Source organism: Balaenoptera borealis, assembly GCF_965194805.1.
Source record: "Balaenoptera borealis genome assembly, chromosome: 21".
Taxonomy (NCBI): domain Eukaryota; kingdom Metazoa; phylum Chordata; class Mammalia; order Artiodactyla; family Balaenopteridae; genus Balaenoptera; species Balaenoptera borealis.
Window position 1 is genome coordinate 36,559,662 of NC_138880.1, and position 21,744 is coordinate 36,581,405.

The following is a 21,744-nucleotide window of genomic DNA, read 5'->3' on the forward strand; positions in this document are numbered from 1 at the left end:
ATCAGTGATGTTGGCCTGTAGTTCTCTTTCTTTGTGACATCTTTGTCTGGTTTTGGTATCAGGGTGATGGTGGTCTCGTAGAATGAGTTGGGGAGTGTTCCTCCCTCTGCAATATTTTGGAAGAGTTTGAGAAGGATGGGTGTTAGCTCTTCTCTAAATGTTTGATAGAATTCACCTGTGAAGCCATCTGGTCCTGGGCTTTTGTTTGTTGGAAGGTTTTTAATCACAGTTTCAATTTCAGTGCTTGTGATTGGTCTGTTCATATTTTCTATTTCTTCCTGGTTCAGTCTCGGCAGGTTGTGCATTTCTAAGAATCTGTCCATTTCTTCCAGGTTGTCCATTTTATTGGCATAGAGTTGCTTGTAGTAATCGCTCATGATCTTTTTTATTTCTGCAGTGTCAGTTGTTACTTCTCCTTTTTCATTTCTAATTCTATTGATTTGAGTCTTCTCCCTTTTTCTCTTGATGAGTCTGGCTAATGGTTTATCAATTTTGTTTATCGTCTCGAAGAACCAGCTTTTAGTTTCATTGATTTTTGCTATTGTTTCCTTCATTTCTTTTTCATTTATTTCTGATCTGATCTTTATGATTTCTTTCCTTCTGCTAGCTTTGGGGTTTTTTTGCTCTTCTTTCTCTAATTGCTTTAGGTGCAAGGTTAGGTTGTTTATTCGAGATGTTTCCTGTTTCTTGAGGTAGGCTTGTATTGCTATAAACTTCCCTCTTAGCACTGCTTTTGCTGCATCCCATAGGTTTTGGGTCGTCGTGTCTCCATTGTCATTTGTTTCTAGGTATTTTTGATTTCCCCTTTGATTTCTTCAGTGATCACTTCGTTATTAAGTAGTGTATTGTGTAGCCTCCATGTGTTTGTATTTTTTACACATCTTTTCCTGTAATTGATATCTAGTCTCATAGCGTTCTGGTCGGAAAAGATACTTGATACGATTTCAATTTCCTTAAATTTACCAAGGCTTGATTTGTGACCCAAGATATGATCTATCCTGGAGAATGTTCCATGAGCACTTGAGAAAAATGTGTATTCTGTTGTTTTTGGGTGGAATGTCCTATAAATATCAATTAAGTCCATTTTGTTTAATGTATCATTTAAAGCTTGTGTTTCCTTATTTATTTTCATTTTGGATGATCTGTCCATTGGTGAAAGTGGGGTGTTAAAGTCCCCTACTATGATTGTGTTGCTGTCTATTTCCCCTTTTATGGCTGTTAGTACTTGCCTTATGTATTGAGGTGCTCCTATGTTGGGTGCATAAATATTTACAATTGTTATACCTTCCTCTTGGATCGATCCCTTGATCATTATATAGTGTCCTTCTTTGTCTCTTGTAATAGTCTTTATTTTAAAGTCTATTTTGTCTGATATGAGAATTGCTACCCCAGCTTTCTTTTGATTTCCATTTGCATGGAATATCTTTTTCCATCCCCTCACTTTCAGTCTGTATGTGTCTCTAGATCTGAAGTGGGTCTCTTGTAGACAGCATATATATGGGTCTTGTTTTTGTATCCATTCAGCCAGTCTGTGTCTTTTGGTGGGAGCATTTAATCCATTTACATTCAAGGTAATTATCAATATGTATGTTCCTATTCCCATTTTCTTAAATGTTTTGGGTTTGTTATTGTAGGTGTTTTCCTTCTCTTGTGTTTCTTGCCTAGAGAAGTTCCTTTAGCATTTGTTGTAAAGCTGGTTTGGTGGTGCTGAACTCTCTCAGCTTTTGCTTGTCTGTAAAGGTTTTAATTTCTCCATCACATCTGAATGAGATCCTTGCTGGGTAGAGTAATCTTGGTTGTAGGTTTTTCTCCTTCATCACTTTAAGTATATCCTGCCACTCCCTTCTGGCTTGCAGAGTTTCTGCTGAGAGATCAGATGTTAACCTTATGGGGATTCCCTTGTGTGTTATTTGTTGTTTTTCCCTTGCTGCTTTTAATATGTTTTCTTTATATTTAATTTTTGACAGTTTGATTAATATGTGTCTTGGCGTGTTTCTCCTTGGGTTTATCCTGTATGGGACTCTCTGTGCTTCCAGGACTTGATTGACCATTTCCTTTCCCATATTAGGGAAGTTTTCAACTATAATCTCTTCAAATATTTTCTCAGTTCCTTTCTTTTTCTTTTCTTCTTCTGGGACCCCTATAATTCGAATGTTGGTGCATTTAATGTTGTCCCAGAGGTCTCTGAGACTGTCCTCAGTTCTTTTCATTCTTTTTTCTTTATCCTGCTCTGCAGTAGTTATTTCCACCATTTTATCTTCCAGGTCACTTATCCTTTCTTCTGCCTCAGTTATTCTGCTATTGATCCCATCTAGAGTATTTTTAATTTCATTTATTGTGTTTTTCATCGTTGCTTGGTTCCTCTTTAGTTCTTCTACGTCCTTGTTAAATGTTTCTTGCATTTTGTCTATTCTATTTCCAAGATTTTGGATCATCCTTACTATCATTATTCTGAATTCTTTTTCAGGTAGACTACCTGTTTCCTCTTCATTTGTTAGGTCTGGTGTGTTTTGACCCTGCTCCTTCATCTGCTGTGTGTTTTTCTGTCATCTCATTTTGCTTATCTTACTGTGTTTGGAGTCTCCTTTTCACAGGCTGCAGGTTCGTAGTTCCCGTTGTTTTTGGTATCTGTCCCCGGTGGCTAAGGTTGGTTCAGTGGGTTGTGTAGGCTTCCTGGTGGAGGGAACTAGTGCCTGAGTGCTGGTGGATGAGGCTGGATCTTGTCTTTCTGGTGGGCACGTCCACGTCTGGTGGTGTATTTTGGGGTGTCTGTGGCCTTATTATGATTTTAGGCAGCCTCTCTGCTAATGGGTGGTGTTGTGTTCCTGTCTTGCTAGTTGTTTGGCATAGGGTGTCCAGCACTGTAGCTTGCTGGTCGTTGAGTGAAGCTGGGTCTTGATGCTGAGATGGAGATCTCTGAGAGATTTTCGCTGTTTGGTATTACGTGGAGCTGGGAGGTGTCTTGTGGATGAGTGTCCTGAAGTTGGCTCTCCCACCTCAGAGGCACGGGCCTGATGCCTGGCTGGAGCACCAAGGGCCTTTCATCCACACGGCTCAGAGTAAAAGGGAGAAAAAATAGAAAGAAAGAAAGAAAGAAAGAAAGAAAGAGGATATAATATTGTGAAGTAAAATAAAGCTATTATAAAGCAAAGCTATACAGACAAAATTTCACCCAGAGGCATGTACATATACAGTCACAAAAAAAGGAAAAGGGGAAAAATTAATATATCCTGCTCCCAAAGTCCACCTCCTGAATTTGGGATGATTCGTTGTCTATTCAGGTATTCAACAGATGCAGGTACATCAAGTTGTTTGTTGAGCTTTAATCCGCTGCTCCTGAGGCTGCTGGGAGAGATTTCCCCTTCTCTTCTCTGTTCGCACAGCTCCTGGGGTTCAGCTTTGGATGTGGCCCCGCCTCTGCGTGTAGGTCGCCTGAGGGCGTCTGTTCTTCGCTCACACAGGACGGGGTTAAAGGAGCAGCTGCTTCGGGGGCTCTGGCTCACTCAGGCGGGGGGAGGGAGCGGTACGGAGGAGGCGGGGCGAGCCTGCGGCGTCAGAGGCGTAGTGACGTTGCAGCAGCCCGAGGCGCGCCGTGTGTTCTCCCGGGGAAGTTGTCCCCGGATCACGGGACGCTGGCCGTGGCGGGCTGCACCGGCTCCCGGGAGGGGTGGTGTGGAGAGTGACCTGTGCTCGCACACAGGCTTCTTGGAGGCGGCAGCAGCAGCCTTAGCGTCTCATGCCCGTCTCTGGGGTCCGCGCTGATGGCCGCGGCTCGCGCCGTCTCTGGAGCTCGTTTAGGCGGCGCTCTGAATCCCCTCTCCTCGCGCACCAGGAAACAAAGAGGCAAGAAAAAGTCTCTTGCCTCTTCGGCAGCTGCAGACTTTTCCCGGACTCCCTCCCGGCCAGCTGTGGCGCACTAGCCCCCTTCAGGCTGTGTTCACGCCGCCAACCCCAGTCCTCTCCCTGCGATCTGACCGAAGCCCAAGCCTCAGCTCCCAGCCCCGCCCGCCCCGGTGGGTGAGCAGACAAGCCTCTCAGGCTGGTGAGTGCTGGTCGGCACCGCTCCTCTGTGTGGGGACCTCTCCGCTTTGCCCTCCGCACCCCTGTGGCTGCGCTCTCCTCCGCGGCTCCGAAGATTCCCCCTCCACCACCCGCAGTCTCCACCCGCGAAGGGGCTCCTAGTGTGTGGACACCTTTCCTCCTTCACGGCTCCCTCCCACTGGTGCAGGTCCCGTCCCTATTCTTTTGTCTCTGTTGTTTCTTTTTTCTTTTGCTCTACCCAGGTACGTGGGGAGTTTCTTGTCTTTTGGGAGGTCTGAGGTCTTCGGCCAGCGTTCAGTGGGTGTTCTGTAGGAGCAGTTCCACGTGTAGATGTATTTCTACTGTATCTGTGGGAGGGGAGGTGATCTCTGCGTCTTACTCTTCCGCCATCTTCTCTGTATCTCCCCCTAAAATGTAGTTCTTTAAGGCTGGAATATAAGGTGAGCAAAAGATGGTGTTGAGGAAAGAGGAAGGGTCATTGTGAAAAAGAACTGTGAATGCCATGGCATGAAATTTAGACCTTATCCTGAAGGTTAAGAAATGCCTTGCTTCATTTTAAGAATGGGTACCTGACGTGGTCAAATGTGACATGACAGAGGATAATAGAGAAGTCATAGAGAAATGGAATGGGTACAGTAAGGTCTGGGGAGGGGCAGGGTTGGGTCAGTGATGCAGTCAAGAAAGACGGAAGTCCAACCGAGATAGGGATGGAGAAAAAGGAGTGATTGCAATGATATCAAGAAGGCAGCATCAGCAGACCTGGTGGCAAAACGAGTGTGATGAGGAGAAGAAAAAGTAAGAAGTGCAAGGGAGCTTCCAGCCTCTTTGTTTGGACTTCTGAATAGATGGTGTGCCTATCGCTGAGTTAGAAAATACCGGGTAGGAAAAAAATAAGATTTTTTTTGTTCAATAATGAATTAAGTTTGAGGTGTGTTGAATCAGTAGTGCCTATGGGCCATACATGTGGAATTGTCATTAAGGTGAATCAGTGTCAGTCTGGAGATCTGAGGAGCAATGTGACAGGATATTTATGTTTGGACTTAACAATAGACAGTGAATGAAGCTTTGCAGTGAATGCAATCCATGAATTCAAGAGCTTGTAAAACAAGATGGAAAAGAAGATAATGAAACACTTCTGGGGAGCCATAGAATTTCAGGCTACTGTGGAGAGGTTCAGAGGATGTACAGAAAGAATAGAAAAACCGGAGATCAGGATGTCATGGAATCCATGGGAAATAAGTGTTTTCAAAAGGAAGGGGGTGGTCAATGGTGCTGAAAGCCTAGATCAGTGCATGGCACCTGGGAAGCACTCGATAAATATTGATTGTATTAAACTCTTAGAATCAAAATTGTGCCGATAGCATGCACACTTCTGTCTCCTTTTTTAAACTCTTTATATTTCATTATGATAGTTTTTCCTCTATTCTAAAATCTTCCTAAAAATATAATTTTTTGATATTAAGCTGTATGAGCTGTTTGTATATTTTGGAAATTAACCCCTTGTCTGTAGTGTCATTTGCAAATATTTTCTTCCAGTCCATAGGTTGTCTTTATAAATTATAATGTATTTTTATAAAGATATTTTATAAATGTCTTTATAAAAATATAATTTTTAATGCTCCAGAATATTCAAGACCACGCTCTGGAGAGGTCATTGGGCAAAGCCATGTTAAGTCTTGATAAACCTAGGACTCAACATGCGTAGGGCATTTCGAAGGACTACAGTGGGGAAGGCTAGATGGACAGTGGGAATGCTATCAGGTGGGGGAGTTTCTCTGATTTTTTTGCTTCTGAGTTCACTATGGCCAACCTTCTCTCTCAGCTGAATACTGCCTTAGGATAATGTGTATATTCAACTGACCCAAAAGCAAGGACATAGAGGGGAGAATAGAAATATCATCAGCAAATGGTCAAGACAAAGTACAGATAATAGTCTGGAACAGACTCGGCCAGTCACCTTGTCCTAAATTTAAAAGATTGTAGAGTGATATTGGGCATGATGGGGAAGTCAGCCCTCAACAATGTCTTTTAAATTTCTCAAATCACTGTAATCCAGACCGATCATCTACTGTGTTTAGTCTGGTGTGGTCTTCCTAGAATCTCCATTCATTATTCTCCTTTGAACTCTTGATGCTTTCTTCTGTGTGGAATTTTCTGTTTCCTGGAAACCACTTCTTCATTTTCTTGATTATTTTCTCTCCTTTTGGCAGAATACATTCTCCAGAAGCTAAATCAGAAAGGAACAGGGGAGGTAAAATTTTGGTTCACATTGGATATCTGAAATTATCTTGATTCCACCCTCAGTTGATTGTTTACTTAGCTGGGTATAGAAGTCTAACTAGGAAATAGTTTTCCTTCAGAATTTTGAAGGCATCGTTTCAATGTCTTCTAGTTTCCAACGTTGCAGTTAAGAAGTCCAAAGACATTCTGACTTCGTATATAACCTATTTTTATCTCTCTGAAATAAAACCTTGTTGAAATTCTGGCTTCTCCACAAGTTCTGAAGTTTCATCGTAATATGCCCTGGTAAGGGCTTATATTCATTCAGTGGGCTAAAGACTAAGTGGGCTTAGAAATTGTATTGAATTATTTTATTGATGATAGTTGGAAGACAATTCTCCATGACTCCTCAGAGCTTAGACCTGCACAGTCTGAACATTTTAAGCAAAGGGCACTTTTGATCAGTAAACAGTCTTGGAAACCAGAGATAATGTATCCCTCTAGAGATATCTAGAGACATGCTTCCCTAAAGATGTACCAGCATAGTAAAGATAAAGCCTTCTGCTTCCTCCTAGAGGTTTTTGCTTACATTCCAGGATAATGCATCATCTCTCTCTTTCTGGAAGGGAGCATGAGCAGATGGGGCAGAGTTCTGAAACTTAGGACTCCCTTTTCAGTGGTGCACCACGATGCACACACAGGGAAAATCCAGCCCTTGTTGTGTCACCCTGTGGGGATGGGGGGCCAGCACAAGATGCTGTTCCAGCAGCTGTTCTGCTATGAGTAATAAATGCTTTGCATCTCTGAAGCAGGGCTATTGTGTCTTCTGTCAACGTATATTTATAAATCTCTGGCAGGCTAACTTATTAGCTTTCAAGTAGAGTGAAATCTCAAAGCCTTCACCATTTTTGACTTAATAATGATTCCTTTTAGTCCATTTTCCTTGTTCTTTTTTCCAGGGATTGTACCTCCTTGGCTGGTTCTTTAATATTTTGTTTCCCATATCAGATCATCTCAAATTTATTTTCCAGTATTCTATTGAGTTTTTCATTTCAACAGTCATGTTTTTAATTTCCAAAATCTCTTTGTTTTCTAAATGTACCTTATTTTAAAAAACATCCTGTTTTCGTTTCACGGATGAAATATCTTCTCAATCTCTATGAGAAAATTAGGATATATATTTTTTAAACATCTTTATTGGAGTATAATTGCTTTACAATGGTGTGTAGTTTCTGCTGTATAACAAAGTGAATCAGTTATACATATACATATGTTCCCATATCTCTTCCCTCTTGCATCTCCCTCCCTCCCACCCTCCCTATCCCACCCCTCTAGGTGGTCACAAAGCACCAAGCTGATCTCCCTGTGCTATGGGGAGGGGGAAGGGTAAGCTGTGACAAAGTGAGAGAGTGGCATGGACATATATACACTATCAAACGTAAAATAGGTAGCTAGTGGGAAGTAGCCGAAAATTAGGATATTTTAAAGCTTTCTTCTCCCTGCACAGTGACTGTTTGATTTTGTGCTTTTGGTTATTTGTTTTGACCTCTGTCTTTTATGCTAAAAGCCTCTTTTAGCATAAAAGAGTCTTCTAGTCATCTTTGGCTCATTTTTCATATTTAAAAGTTGGAGACAAAAATACTAAATGGAAATTCTACTCATTTTGGTAGCGTGTGTGACTTTGAACTTGACTGGGAGAGCTTGAACTTGGGAGATCTGGCTGCTTTCTTTTACTATTTGATATTAGGTAATTTTGATGTTTCTTCTTGGGCAAGTCAGAATCCTCAGAAAAATCCTCTGTTATTATTCTGTCTGGAGGGTAAAGGCCACACTGCCAGTTTTCAGGGAGTGGAGAAAAGGATGTGGAGGAGAGAGGTAGTCTGAGCATTCAGTATATACATATATCCTTAATTCCTGTTTGGTGAATAGTAACTCTGTCTTCTCCTGTGTCTGGTGTCCCCTAGTTTAAAAATCCTGGTTTACTCTCCACAGAGTATATCTCCAGACTGGGGCCCTAATGCAGGACAAATTAGGACTGCTTCACAGACTTCCCCACTGTCACCTTAGGTTTTAGCATCCCTAGGTCTGTTAAATCTGTTACCACTTATCCTTTGCTTTTTAGCCTCCAAAATTCTTTTGCTACTCTCTCCCCTCTCAAGCTTCCTATTTTTGTAGGTTTATTACATAAATATATTTTTACTGACGTTTTAGGGGATATCAGGAAGGAAAAGTATTAAATATATACATGTAAGTTGCCATCGTTCCCTGAAACCTGGTTTGTTTCTTCACTTGGATTTTTTACATTTAACTTTTTAGCCCATTTAAAATTGCAAAATAAGAAGGTAGCATTAGTCTTTTTTTTTTTTTTCTTTTCTTTCTCAAATAGCCAGTTTTTTTAAAACCATTTTTAAGTGCTTAATTCTTTATCCTTTGGCTTATGATAGCTTGTGATTATTAAAGGCTAAGGTCTAGTTCAAGACTACCTCTTGTGTTTCATTCATCAATTCATTTGATTCTAATACCAGTACAGTAGTATTTTAATGATGATACTTCTAGGGAGAAGCTTAATATCTTGAATGTCAAGTCTTAAGGGAAGGGTTGCAATTGTTTTTATTTGCCTCTCAAAAACACATAGATACTTAATAGTGTTTAAACTCTAACAGGAGAGGACCAAGAAAGAAAAGAAAGAAATTATAATGATGTGAGAATGAGAGGAAGAATGAAATCTTTTAAGATTTACTCATTCCCAATAAAATTGTTTATTCATTCAAATTATATATCATATGATAGGAATATAAATATATTTTACAAAATTATCAAACTTTATTTAAAAATTATAGAATGTATTTACTCATTTAAAAATTTAAAATACATCATTTTTAACCATCCACTCTATGCTAAATAAATTTGCTAGGTAGGTGAAATGAGTAGAATAATACCATTTTTCTTTTCCACTGCGTAGAAGTATCAGAGGGTTTTATATGTAATGAATGTCTGCTGTTCCAGGTCCTATAATGGATGTTTTACATGCAATTTTACATCTACTCTTTATGCTAACACTGTAAGTATGTAGTGTCCACATTTTCAGGGATATAGAAACCGTGGCTCAGAGAAGTTAAGTAACGTGCATAAATTCACATGGCCATGAAATATTGCTACTGAATGTCAAATCCAAGTTCTTCTAATCTCCCAAGTATAAGAAAAAGTGTTGAGAAAAAATAATTTGATGATTTTATAATATAATGCTGTCTAATTCACATAATCTATTTAAGAGCATGAGTTTCTTTAGCTTGGGTGGAAAGTGGCATTTAGAATATCAGAGAGATAAAATACTTAGCATATTTTATTAAGTCAGGTTTAATAGATTATGTTCAAGTAAGAGTATTTGAGAACTGAGAATATAAAATCTATTAGTGCATTTCTAAGCCTATTTCAGACTTCCTTTTCTGGTTCCCAAACTTTTAAATATTAAGAACAAATTTTTTAAATTATATAAATATTATATATATAATATATGATTTATATTATATATTATATGTAATATTTATATATATATATATATCCATGTTCTGATTACACTGGGACTCAGCTAATGTGTCAACTGAAAACTCACAGATTTGATAGGTAACCCTAATGTTAACTTCAGAATCAATCAAGAATCTATTGTGCCTTAATTTGGTAGGTGACACATGATTTGATCTTATAAAGTCTAGTAAATAAGATAGCCACTGAGTAAATATCAGACATGATTTTTAAAACTGCTTATAGATTTTCCAACCAAAATCAGATCTGTCTGATATTTATGTGATTAACTATATAATGTAGCTAGAGTTTGTAGTAGAGTCATGTTTTAGCCTTTTAAAAATTTTATCTAGAAACATTTGAAAAAAATGGTATCATTCAATTCAGAAGAATATTACTATTCTCATCTGATATTTATGTCATTTTGTTGTATCTAAATTGAATGGCAAAAAGAAGATTATTGTTGTTGTTGTTATTACTATTATTATTAGTTTGTATGGCTTCTAGATTAGTATAAAATGTTTTTTACAAATAAGATACATTATTATATTATCTCCTTAAGCATAATAAGGGCTGTTTTATAATTTAATAAATGAGGATTTACTCATCCACTGTTACAATTAACATATATTTATGTTGCTCTAAGTACATGCAAAACACTGTGAATTCTATAAAATAAATCAGAAAACCTTCACTGAGGAACCTCACATTTTAGTAGAGGACAAAGTATATTTGCAACGATAATAAATGCTGGAGAGTCTCCACATATGATACAATTGTGTGGGCGTTTAGAAAGAGGAGCACCTATTTCTAGTTGAAAAAGTCAAAATATCATTTCTGGAGGGCGGCATTTGGTCTGGGCTTCAAAAGATAGTCAGGAGCCATAGACACTATCTGAACAGTGAAAGGAGAGTGACAAATGGCAAATCTAACTGTGCTTCCGTGATTCCTGGGGAGCAAAAGTCACGATGGGTGCTCTGCCCTCCTCTGGTCCTTCCTGTGAAGAAAAGTGAAAGAATGAAGCAGGAGGGCAGCCCTTGTTAACATGAAGTCACTCTCAAAACGGAAGGCTCCTAATGCATCTTCAGAGGAGTCCGAAATGTCATCAGGTTGTTTTTATTTGCTTTACGTTATAGAAGAAACTTTGGGGGCCATATCATTAACAGATATATGAGGGTACAGGTTAAATTACAAAAGGAACTCCAAGACACCATGACTTAAGTAATAGAGGATGCATTTCTCTCTCATGCGACACTGTAGCTGGTTTAGGCTGGCAGAGTGCCTCTTCTCTGCTGGGTCATTCAGGGAGCCAAGACCCCCCCATCCTGTTGCTCTCGAAGCCCAGGAGGGTGTTACTTTTCATCCCTGTAGTCTGAGAAGAGTCACTGCTATGTTCATCTTCCAGCCAATGGCAAGAGTGGAAAAGCTAAGGTCCAGGAGAAGATGACCGCTCACGTTCCATTAGCCTGAATGCAAATACATGGCCGCGCTACCCCAAGAGAGTCTGGAACATTATTTTCTGGCCAGGTCTCCAAGAGAAAGGGAAAATCGATTTGCAGGAAGTGGAGGGGAAAGTGGTAGTCTGCCACAAGAGATTTTTGGTGCTTTGTTTTGTTTTTATAATTTCTCAGGATTTGTAGAAAATTTACTATTTAATAGTTTTTATACCTTTATAGTTTAATATGATCTAAATCTTATAAGATTTAGAATATAGAAGACCACATACTGTAATTACATGGTACATTTTTAAGAGGCTTCTAGTATAACTTGTACATGTGGCAAATTCAACTCCCAAAATTAAGTTGTAAGACTGAAGGTATTCAGGCACCAAAGTAAAAATGTGACTCATGCTCTGTTTATGTGTTTAACAAGATAAAATCTGTGATCTTCATAGTATTTATCTGACTGTTCCTCGACAGCAGTTTTCAGTATGCAAAATGGGCATTTCTGAAGAGAGTATAAAGATTGTGAAATCTTGTCCTGGATTATGAGTTGTAGACCACCCAGATAAAAGCACGGATTCTATATACATTATGATTATTTAAATTACTTTTGTACAAATGATCTATGTCAGAATCTCAGCTTAAGGGTCTGCGGATTCTTTACTCAGATTATATCCATGTTGTGATAGTGGCAAAAAAGAACCCCATACGACATATGTTCAAAATATCAGGACAGAGAATACTTTTAAAGTTCTGTACTATTTTATGAAATAGATAAAGAATGCTATTTTAAGGATTCCCAGCCAAATTTTAGTTTTAATGATGATTCCTTTTAATGTGTGAGTAAACATTTTTAATAAATGAGTCTGTTTTATGAAGTTCAATACCATAAGTATTTATTGAATGCCTATTCAAATGCAAGATACTGCGTGGTTTTAATTTAATGCTTTTGTTACATGGACTTGATTTTCTAAGGGTAGCTGATTAAAAGGAACTATCCGCTCAGTTTTCTTTACTGGGCCTATGTATATAAAATAAAGTAAAGTAAAACTACTGCGGTCCACTGTACTGTACATCAACAAGTAAAGAGACAAATGAACATTGTTATGAATAAACTTTACACAGAAAATGATTGTTCCAATGGTGTTAACCTCCCTGGGCACCAGAGTGAGTTCTGTAACTTAAGGGAGCATGTAAGATTAATGGCATATGGCCAGACTGTATATTATTTATATATCAATCTCTAACTCACATAAAAACCTCAAAGGCAGAAGGAATCTAAAATTACATGGGAAAGGAAAAAGAATGTGAATCCAAGAAAAAAATACTCTCTGCATATATTTTACTTGTCAGGCACAAAATTAGTTGTCAGCTTTCCTCAATGAGTCTTCCAATCTGCTTTAATTATAATCTGAGGATGGAAACCCAACAGCAATGTCAACTGAGAATTGATTGGATGCGTGGTAGGGAGTGGGGACCGAAGAATAGATGAAGTGTTTGGTAAGAGAGAAGCCCACCAACCGACCTTGGCAAGAAATGATTGTAGAACTTAGAAATGACCCCAGCAGGAAAAGCACAGCAAAAGAGGATTCTGAAGCCATTTCGTGAAAGGACCATCTCACCCTTCTTCTACATCTAGAAGCACCTCTCTATTCCCTTAATTCAGATTATTTTGATTTTATTTCCTGTGACAGTTTCTTAATTTGCAGAAGTGTGGGGTGCCTTCATTTTTTCCCTAAGATCCCAAACAAAAAAGATTAAAAAAAAAAAAAAAAGCATAATGATTCTTAAAGGGCTAAGCAGCCATTATCGTGAAAATCCACTTACCGAGAATACCCTATTCATAAATCAGGTAGACTGTACTTAGTACAGTTGTTATAGCTACACAGTTATTAACTGTGTTTCTGGTAAAAAGAGGTTTCCATTTGAGATTGGTGTAACATTTGTATTTGCACTGTTGATATGTTAGTTAGTTCCAATTGATAGAAAATTGGATAGCAAACCAAAAAAAGAGGGGCAAAATAACAGAATGAATCTCTGACTCAGTGAGACAGAAGCTTGTGTTTTGAGGTGAAGATGAGGTGGAGATAGGTGAAGATGAGATGAGGTAAGGAGATAAGTGAAGTGATGAACTGGCTCAAAAGTAAAACAGAACACGTGGAGCATCTTAAGAAATGCTCCAAATCACATTTCCAACCATTTGCAACCATTTGTATAGATGTTAATTTATTTCCAGGAGATAATTATTGTATACTAGAATAATTAAAAAGTCAGCAAAGACCTATCATTGCTTTATCCATTATTTATTGAGGAGGAAAGGAAGGAGGAGGATGGACACAGATTAGAACTGCCTAACTGTCCTGAGAGTTCTCTAAAGTGTTGTGATTTTACATGGCCTGAAAATGCAGATGAAGATTGGGAGTTGTGTTTTCAACCTTGGACCTCTGTAATTAAAATCAGTATCTAAGCAATTTCTTCCAGTTACTACCATGGAGTGAAAGTAGAACTTTATTTTTCTTTGACTGCTGAGGATAGATAAATAGATGAATGTTGATAAATGTAAATAGATATCAAGGTATAATTAAGTCCACTCTTCTGAAGTCTATGTATGTTAAAATGCTACCTTAAAAAGAAGTTATTTTCCAAAACTTCTGTAATCACTGTAGGCTGTATCTTTGAAACAGAAAGTTTCCATATCTTTATCATCCCAGCTATTGCTTATCTCTATTGACTAGTATCATTTTTCTGTGATCATTTCATCGAGAAAAGGGTGACTGAATTCACGGAATCTCAGGAAAAGTGGCTAACTCGTGCATTCTTTTATGCTCTCCTGTTTTAGCTTTTGATAAAACCTGAGCACTTTGAGGTCTGTGGGTCAAGCATCAATACTGTTCCCAGACAGCCATTTCCTCTTGTGGGCGTCCCTTGGAATTTTGAGATGTTGTTACCAGCTGCAGATTAGTGTGTAGAAGGCAGAAAAAGACTGAGTCTGAGTATCTTACGGGTGGGGAAAGGGGAGGCTCCAGAATTGAGATCAAAGCAACCGTATCTTACTGTTTCTGTCACTTAGAGTTCCTGGGATAGTTATGTTGTTGAATATTTGCTTCCCATTCTTTGTTTCTCAGAACCTTTTGGATTGAACTTGAATAATTATTCAAGACTCCTTACTATGAAATTTTGGCATTATGCATTTAAAAATGCAAAACTATTAAATACTAATATGCTGTGACTCAGATCTTTGAAAGAAAAAGTTCTTTGTTTGAGGCTTGGAACCTGCCATTCTGTTTTATTATTGCAGAAGTTCCCAGCAGGCACATTCACCCCGACTTAATTATTAAGCCATAAACATATCTTTGAAAATTCTCCCTTATACTGAATGACCAGAAATCATTTAGAATTGCTTTTTCAATCATCTTATGCAGCGAATCAGACTTCAACACAGAGTATGTTTTTTTAAGTGTTTTTGGAAAGTGAAAAATCATTGAATTGATAATAGTATTAGAATGCATGGTACATAAAATAGACAAATGTAGAGACCAATGGATAAATGTACTGAGGTATTAGATAACCATTATGTTATATATATATATATATATATATATATATATATATATATATATATATATATATATATATATATATATATATATGCTTGGCACTTATCTGGGGACTCAATAACAATGTACTGAATAAACACAAGTGTGAAAGAATCAATCACATCTCATTTATACCCCACATAACCACATACATACATGTCTTAGTACTGACAGTGGAAGAAGTTGAAGATTTTTACTTGGCATTAAACATATCCATGCAAATATACAGACATATGTATGCATTTGTATTCAATTACAGACTTGTTGTTTTGGTGATTTTGACTGAAGGAGACCAATTTTCAAAGTGATTCATATTTTATGTGAAAGTATAACTGGTTAAATGGGACCCTAAGTCTCAAGAGTTTTTAGATGACTGAAAAAAAGGCCATTATTTTTCTCCTGGCTTAGAGTTATTGAGAATATGAGAATAGGAGATATAAGTTTGATTATTGGTAGAGAATAGACATGGACTGTAGAATAACCAAAAACTCTCTTAAAAATACCCTGTGTATAGTTTCTACAGGAATTTTAAGGAAATGGCCTGATAAAAGTGAAGCTCTCCAAATGTCATGACATTTACAAGATTATTTGGAAATACTGAATATTTGTTAAGTACTAAAATGTTCTCCACTCTCAATATTCTTTGAAAGAAAATCAGTTGACTTAATAAAGATACAGTTAACACGTTTGGGTAACATATGCTAATATGCCCACATGTAGAATCTACATGAAAATACAAAAAAGCGGGGTAAGTGAGAAAACATTGTTTAAAAATAAATAAAGAAATATGGATTTCCCCTACTGTTTTCACCACAATACTTTACCTCTAAAGTGTTTGAATAGTTTCACTAACTGCCAAATTTTTTATTATGAAAGATTGATCTTTAATTCAAAAATTACATTAGAACATGTTCTCAATGAAGTACATTAATTTTTGCCCCTCCCCCCCAATTATTGTTAAACTTGAAGAAGAGTTACAAGAAAAAAATTTGGTAACTGAGACATTCAGTACAAGTAGACAGTAGGTGACATCACTTATATAACCTAATGCCCATAAAACTTGAGGACTGTTCTCTCCCAAACAATTCAGATGTCAAGAAAAGTAGCTACAAACTAATCATTTTTCCTCAGTCAGAATTGGGAAAAGTGTTTTGGTTTTTTTTTTAAAAAAAAGGTTTAAAAAAAAAAACCTGTGTACTACTTAACATACAGACATGTAAATAAAACTGGGGAAATCTGAAAAAAAAATATGAAACTTACTACAATCCTGACATCAGTACTGGACTAAATCATCATTTATTTATTATTGTCTTATAAATATGTTAAAGCGGAAAACCTCTAGGCTCAGGTACAATAAAATATTTCAGCATTAAACTGAATAATAAAATGCCAAAGGTAAAAGACTGATAACCCACCCAGCTTAGGGGAAAAAAATCTATCTAAATAAGTAGACTTTGCAGAATATTCTGTCTTGTTCCCCAAACCTACACATTCTGAGACACTAGACTTGGTTTGTCTTTCTTTGGCGTTACGAGATTGAATTAGTATCTGTAAAGTTTTCTGTATTAAATCTCATTAACAGAAACATGAAAATCTCTAATCATTTCACAATTGCAAATCTCAATTATAAAATAGATTCAAAGTTGGTGTTTTCATCATTTCAAGGCTACTGGAAGTCCCAGGTTATACTGCTAATGATACCTGTGTATTTGAACCCAATGTTCCATTTTAATGTCTCTCTTTTTTCTCACAATATATTTAAAACAGGAATTTTTCTTCCCTCTAATATAGTTTCTCAAAAAGAGTAGAGGAGGTCCGACAAAAATCCTGCTCTTTCACACTTAATCACTAGTAATAAGACAACACAAAACTGGGTCATTTTATCTACAGCTTCATTATAGTTTGCCTTTGGATACAAGTCCCATGAGTATAGAAAATGTGGCAAATTAATCTATGCTAGTTTGACTGATTTCACTGAAAGAATCAGCTAAACATTCAAAAGAATTTACTGGTCCATCTGGTAACAACTATTCTATGAGTAAGTGCATTCTAAGTCTTTGTTTTCTGAGCCACATAGCTTCATGTGAGTATATACACTCAAATACCATTTAAGAAACAATAATACGAACCCCAACTCTGCTACCCTTAAATAGTGAATAAATTAAAATTTAAATTGAAACAGATTGAGCCTCTGAGATGTCACTACAAGTGCTCACTTTTTTTTTTTTTAATCAGCCCGCAGTTCATCAAATTGATAAACATCAGTGACCCCTGCCAGATTGCCAGGAACTAGGGGTGGCTTACCAAAACCTTAGGAGAAGAAACAAGGTCATAGACTTTCTTGCCCTACAGCTGTCATCATGGCTGCTAAAAGGGAGAAGAGTGGAAGCAGGTAGCTAGTAACAGAGAACCACTTTCTGAGGAGATGAGAGTCTTGGGTTCAGGTAGGGGTCTGGTAGCATCATAAACAGAATCTTTGAGAAATGGTGCAATTTCCTATAGTACAGGCAGGGCAGAAGATGGACGCAGGTCTCCTATGAGTTGCCATTCTCCAAACACAGACCAAGGTTTCTCCCTTGGGATGCCATGGCAACATTGCAATCAATTTCAGAGCAAATCACAAAGGGTATAATATATCGGATACACTGTTCCAGCTGTAATTCCAGCTGGCCCTCTACTTTAGCTGACTCAAAAGGTCTCATTAAGTTGAGAAAATGTTGTATAAAAAAACAAGGAAATTTTCATTCAGGAAAAGACTTACTTTTACCCCAAATCCTAAAGTTAGGTTCTTTTGCAGCTGCAAATTGAGCAGTAAGAAAATTCATATATTTGACTAAATTTACTGCCTGCTCTGAAGCCTATTCCTTCTGTCCTGTTCTTAATTGAGAAACATGGCCCATAGGAACTGACAGGGAATGTATAGCAATGGCCCTGGTCACTGTCACTGGAAGCAGCCTTCAGATTCCCAGATTTGTTCAGGAAAAAAAAAAAAAAAAAAAAAGCTGACAACCCATGGAAAGGCACATCACGATGTTTTCCTCCTTTGAAAACAACTGCACTAAATATCTGTTCATTTCACCATGTTCTGCCCTCAGTCTATCATAAACATAACTTAAACATTGTTTGGAAAACAAAGAGATTCCTGGGGTAAACAAATTTCACACAATCATAAAACATAAAACTGTATGTATGAATATTACCATTTAGACATCCTTGAGTATAGGATGCCCAAGAGGTCATTGGACTTTGTAAATATACCCTGGCTTAAATGCAAATAAAAAGATGCATTGAAGGACACAAAAAGGGTATTCAAAGGCAGGATGTTTGTATTATATAAATTTATCAGGCACACAAGATAGGTGTAACCAGCACAATTACCAAGTGGTATCTGGGGAGTACTACTGAATGCATTGTGCAATAAACATTATACAGCACAATAAATGAGGCAAAATAGCTGGGAAAATACGTGAGGGGAAAGAGTGGAGAAAGGACTATAAAATATCTCTATGAACATTAACATAAATGATGGGTTACCATCTCCCAACTGTATTCTTCTGACAAAGTGTCTATATAGTAATGTTTTCATCGTACGCTATCATTTAGAAACATACTGCACAAACCATATACCTGTAAAATCTATAGTTTCTTTTGTCAGCTTTGTGGCTGTTATTCAGTACATGTCAAGTACGCTGCTTAGGGGGTAGATTTATAGCCTATACAGTAACTGGATTTCCTAGACACCTTCCCTTAGAAAAACAAAGTGAAATATCATAGCACTGAGGAACATTGGAAAGCGAGTTCTATCATGTTGAGCCAGTGAGCAGAGCTCTTTCCGCCCTCTGAAGCATCTGTCCATGGTGCTAGTCCTGCCTGTCAGAAACACCCTTGTAATCACCACGTCATTTATTTTGTCCTCATTGTGCTTGGGTTTATATGTCCCCCTTGTCTGTAACTTTTCCGAAAACAGAAATTTTGCATTGCTACTGTTTCCAGTGCTGATTTTTCTGGAAGTTTAGGTTTGGTCCTTTATTCATTATTTCTACGACTGATTGCAGTGTTTCTGTTGTTCAGTAGTTTTTCTTCCTTTTGTTTTCACTGTTTGCTTTTTCCTTGACATTGGCGGACTCGTGTGTGTTTGGTCTCCTAAGCATGCATCCCGCCCCCCCTTTAATTATGGAGGGGGAGGGGCTAATAGCTATTAGTAGATATATTTCCCTTCTAGAATCCGAACTGGCTTTTAAAATTTGTTTCCCTCCCTTAATTTATAAATATTTTAATCAATAATGTATCTATTATTTCCCAAGTGAGCCCTAAGGAGTGAGTTTGATGGCCTCACACAAGCCATTCCAGTAGAACAGCCTCTCAAGCAGCTGACACCAATGAGCCTAGCTAAGATTTTACCTCTCGAGTCCCTGTATTTTTAGGTTAGCCAGCAACAGCACACTCACACCATCACTGAACCAATGAAACTGATGTGTTGTGCAAGTTCCCTCACTCCCTTTTGCTGAACTTGCATTGTGTTGCCCATTGCATATTCAGTCAGAAACTAGCCTGGAACAAAAAGTCAGCCATCAGAGAAAAATACTGTCTGTCCTCAGCGTTGTAATTGCACTTGATCAGCATCAGCTCTGCATCAATAATTACACAAGGGTCCAATAATTATGTTGGCAATGAAACAACGTAGTCAAAACTTCAGTTATTTACATGAGGTGATGGTCCAAGGACTGAAGCCAGTGTTGGAGATTGATGCTCCCCACTTACTTATTACATCACAGATGATTGAAAACAGGTGCCCTTTGTATGGTTTGCAATATTCTCTTCCAGGTGTGGCCTCACAGACTAACTAAAGAACTATACTTGCTTTCATAGATGACATACTTGCTTTTAAAAATCTAATTAAAACTTTCTTTTTGGTCCTTAGGTAGAAAGATGGCTCTGCTGAGATAAGCTCTTAATTAATGCACTGAGAGCTTAGGAGTCCCACCTCTCAACAGGAATGATTGACGTCCAAGGATACCTAAATTACACTAATTGAGCCCTGCCTCTATACAGGCTTCCTACAGCCAACTCATCAGAGAAGCTAGGTGAGTAGACCAGCATAAAAAGTTATTGAAATATGTTCTTTGCTTTCCCAAAGAGTGAAAGAGAAACTTTCCAGACTGTTGAACATTTATTATCACAGAAGTCAGGTCTTTTCTTCAGTTTTAAGATGTAGGTTTTGCGTTATAGTTGTTGTTTTTTTTTTTTTAATTAAAAAAGTAGCACTTTAACATAGCCATTGAAATTTAAATAACCACCTTCTCTTCTCAGTTTGCAAGCCGCAAAACTCACAAGCCAATTATAGTATGCAAAAACCGCTTGGCATCATTTGTGGATGTTAAATTGTGTTGCATAGCAACTGGCACGTACGCTATGGAGGGATTGTTTGAAATCAGTCGTCGTCCTTGAGCTTAGTTTTCAGAAATGTACCTGACTGTAAACACACCTAAAGACCGTACTGAAATATTCCTTTTATGCTTATTTCATTCTGAAAGAAGTTTAGAGGTATTCTGAGGCTCTCACTTTCACGAAATCTAAAAACCATTTGATATAATCTAGGTGGCTTAATGGTCTAAAATAAAATTCAAGCACAGGGCTATTTGCTAAAATTGAAGACGATTACACCATATTAGATGTCTTCATTTATATCTGAAAGTTTTATTCACAGATTTTTAACTGTTTTAAAAATTATGGAAAAGCGCAGTGTTTCAACTTTCGTCAAGGAAATATGAATAATATGGGATATTAAATTATTTACTTAAAATATATCATTAAAATATGTGTATTATTCAGACAAAATACAAATAGAGCTTGAGTTTTACTATGTAAAAGTTTAAAAGGTGAGAGTAAAGGGATGAAGACCACAAAGAAAACTAGATTGAGAAATTATTAAGCATAATGGTTATACATCAAAATGAATAGAAGTGGAAAAGCAAATAGTGAGAACAAAAGGAAAAAAAATACCAAACGATAGAAGCACTGCAGTAAGTTTTAGAAGTAATAAGTAAAATACAGAACCCAAACATTCCAAAAAATCAGTACTGGCCAAAGCAGAGAAGAAAGTGATAGAAGGAAACAGGGTTAGATTCAGAAGTATTTAGGGAACTACCATGTCCTAGCAGCAAAAATCAAAAAGAATTCTTTTAAGACTTTGGATTCCTGAAAATTTAGGAGAACGTGTTGCTCTCACACTTTTTCTCTTTCCACTGCAGTGCACTTCGCTGTGCCTACTGTTTCAAATTGTGAAAAATGTGACGCTCCACTTAAAAAGAAAATCATAAGATGGCTACATTTCTATCAAAATGGCTTTATTATTACCAGTGAGAAAACCTGAAGTGGAGAAAAATTGAGAGAGATCAGAAAATCTTGAGCTGATAATCTCGTAAAAAATATAAAATGCTTTTAACATCAAGACTATCTCGCTGGGACCGAAATGGAATAAAAATGGAACAGCTTCTTTACTTAGATCCTTTTATTATTGGGTGGCTGGCAGGACCCAAATACAATGTATCAAGGCCATGGGAATATAAGTAATAGAGCATTATCTATTAAAACAAAACAATTATTTAGGTGGAAGGAGCAGGAAACATGGCCCTCAAAAATCCTAAGTGTTTATTTTGATTTTTTTGTTATTATGTGTTCAGACCACATTCCTTCATCACCTATTACGTACTGAGCAAGGTTTGGTACTTGAAGTGGCTTTGTATGAAATTATGCATGGAATGACCTAAATCTCTTCATATCTCTTGAGAGTTTATATCTTTAATAATGATGAAAAGGCAGTATCACTGTGTGCTTCATTAGTCTCATGAACCCATAGAAATATTTATTCGTAGAAAAAGTAACCATATGTTCATAAATTGGCAGAAAATTCTACTTGAATT

The 21,744-nt window shown here is 37.4% G+C and overlaps 1 protein-coding gene across 1 annotated transcript in view; it reads left to right on the forward strand.

Moving 5' to 3' along the window:
* Nucleotides 1-21,744, forward strand: part of TENM3 (teneurin transmembrane protein 3) — a 2,383,554-nt gene that overhangs the window by 1,411,917 nt on the left and 949,893 nt on the right. Inside the window, exon 6 of the mRNA XM_082374697.1 lies at nucleotides 19,743-19,905. The gene's annotated coding sequence lies outside the window, so the exon portion shown is untranslated. The remainder of the gene's footprint in view (nucleotides 1-19,742; nucleotides 19,906-21,744) is intronic.